A 2,831-nucleotide genomic window follows, 5' to 3' on the forward strand; every position below is an offset into this window, starting at 1 on the left:
GAAAAGCCAAAAACATCACTGCTCTAGAGGAGATCTGCATGGAGGAATGGGCCTACATACCACCAACAGTGTTTGGCAACCTTGTGAAGACTTACAGAAAACGTTTGACCTCTGTCATTGCCAACAAAGGATGTATTACAAAGTATTGAGATGAAATTTTGTTTCTGACCAAATACTTATTTTCCACCATAATATGCAAATAAAATGATAAAAAAACAGACAATGTGATTTTCTGGATTTTTGTTCTCAGTTTGTCTCCCATAGTTGAGGTCTACCTATGATGTAAATTAGACGCCTCTCATCTTTTTAAGTGGTGGAACTTGCACTATTGCTGACTGACTAAATACTTTTTTGCCCCACTGTAAGTAGCATTTTTGTGAGTTCTGCTCTTGGGCTCCCTCCTGTGGTTTTGAGTGGTATGGCTGCTTCTTGGATTTAGCATCAGCAGCTGTTTTCACTGATCGTCTTTCTGGCTCTGCTATATTAGTCTGGCCTTTTCCCTAATTCAATGCCAGTTGTCAATTGTTGAGCTTGGAGTCATGGCTCTCTGAGGACTTCCCTGTCACTCTGACCATTTCAGCAAAGCTAAGTCCTTGCTTGTCTTTTTGCAGTTCACTTGTTGTGGACTTTGTTGTTTAGCACTTTCTATGTTTTGCTCATTTGTCCAGCTTATCAGTATGTATCTAGTCAGCTAAGCTGGAAGCTCTGGGCAGCAGAGTTTGCCCTCCACACCTTTAGTCAGGTGTGGAGATTTTTGCATTTCTCTGCGGTGGACTTTTTCTAGTTTTTATTACTGACCGCACAGTGTTCTGTCCTGTACTAATTCTTTCTAGCTAGTAGTGGCCTCCTTTGCTAAATCTTGTTTCATACTATGTATGTCATTTCCTTCTCCTCTCAGTCATTATTTGTGGGGGGCTGTCCTATCCTTTGGGGATTTTCTCTGAGGCAAGATAGCTTTCCTGCTTCTACCTTTAGGGGTAGCTAGATCTCCGGCTGTGACGAGGTGTCCAGGTAGTGACAGGAACATCCCACGGCTACTGCTAGTGTCTGTGTTAAGATCAGGAACTGCGGTCGGTATAGTTACCACCTGCCCAGAGCTAGTCACATGTTGCTCCTTAATCACGAGACCATAACAATTGACGCAATTCTACCCAACTTGGAAAGTTTGTTTTTTTTTCCCACAAATTGCATTTTTCTTCTCACTTTATCTACCAGGGATGATGACTTGAAAGTAATAAAATCCTCAATGCAGGGTGAAACATTGACTCCAGATATTTTATGGAACGTTCCTCAGCCACAACTTGTCTGTCACATGTATGTGTTGGGATACAGGCTGGTTTAGCCCATTTGATTGTTACATCCAGATCTGGCCACATGTTCTTCATTTCTCCTACTGGCCCTCATTATAGCACCATTAGTCTCCTGAAGTACTGTAATATAATATCAGCTTATAATCCTCTCTTCATTTTCACTTCCATATCTATAACCTCGGTATCGTTATCCTGCCTAATCAGCGTTAGTAAAGGTTCCAGCAATATTGCAAATAATAATGGGGAAAGGAGACTCCCCTGGTGAATTCCTGATTGTATAATAAAGGGGATAAAAATACAGTACTGTGGAAAAGTGTTAGGCATGTGTGGAGAAAAACCTCTAAAGAATAATTTTAAAAAATAAATGTGACTAGTTTTTTTTAATTAATAAAATACAAAATGATTAAACAAAACATAAATCTTAATTACATCTATATTTAGTGACCCCCCCACTTTGCCTTCATCAGCTCGTCTAGGTATTTGTCACTTGCACACAGTTTTTGAAGGAGTTCGGTAGGGAGGTTTATCCAAAAATCTTAGAGAACCAAACACAGATTTTTTGATCTTGTTGCTTGTGCAAATCTGTTTGTCCATGTCCAGGCAGGTGGAGAAGCAGCTGCTTCCTTCTTTTTGTCCATGTCCAGGTAAATGAAGGAACAGCTACTGCCTGCTTTCTGTCCATATCAGGTTGTCTTCTCCTTACCATCAAGTTGCAGATGAGCCAACCAGATGGTGACATAGCAAGTATGGCTGAAATAAGTCCTTCAATTTCAGCTTTTTATAACTTGGTATTTAGATCCAGAGAAAAGAAAAAGCTAACCCAGAGGACCCGATCTTAGATTATCTTCATATCTTTGGGTGAAGCTTCATTCATGGATGGTACTTGCATGGGGCTGCTTGTTATCAGTCTAATGCTCCTGTAAGAAGAGAAATATACATGTCTGAGAATCAGCTGCTCATGTATATACAGTATAGTGGGGGATATAACGATAAGGTGTATAGTGGGCCAGTGTGTTACTGGGCAGTGATCACACCATGGATGTCCCTACATATTGTACTTACAGAAGTCCCATCTGAATGATGGGTCGGATCTGCCGGACTCAACATCACTCCAGTCTATAGAGTCGAAGAATGGGTGGGATCTGAAGAACGATGTTATGGCAAACCGTAAAAAAGGAGTTTTGCACAGAAGCTAGAAAAGGAATGAGACCATTAGTCATTATATTATGTATTCTTACTAACAAGTTATTACACTATCTCTTCACTGTCCACATTTTATCTTTTATCTCTCCTTATAATACTACATCACCCATCTTCGTATAATCCTACTCACCCCTTCTATGATGTCAACGGCATCAAAGCACATTTCGGGTGGGAAATTCGGAACGTCCTCATCCAGAGACTTGCTGTACTCCTCCAATGATCCTTGGCAATAGAATGGCTGATAACCAACAGCCATTCTATATAGGATAACGCCGAAGGAAAAGGAGTCTGCTAGATGGTTGTACCCCTGACCATCCA

At 40.7% G+C, this 2,831-nt stretch overlaps 1 long non-coding RNA gene across 1 annotated transcript; it reads right to left on the reverse strand.

The window, feature by feature from the left end:
• Positions 1-1,776: 1,776 nt before the first annotated feature.
• LOC143810191 (uncharacterized) lies at positions 1,777-2,831 on the reverse strand. Its single transcript, XR_013222696.1, has 3 exons — positions 2,644-2,831; positions 2,373-2,502; positions 1,777-2,227 (listed from the first exon to the last, which is right to left on the reverse strand). It is a non-coding gene; the product is annotated as an uncharacterized LOC143810191 (long non-coding RNA).

This window comes from Ranitomeya variabilis, chromosome 2 (genome assembly GCF_051348905.1).
Source record: "Ranitomeya variabilis isolate aRanVar5 chromosome 2, aRanVar5.hap1, whole genome shotgun sequence".
In the NCBI taxonomy this organism is placed as follows: domain Eukaryota; kingdom Metazoa; phylum Chordata; class Amphibia; order Anura; family Dendrobatidae; genus Ranitomeya; species Ranitomeya variabilis.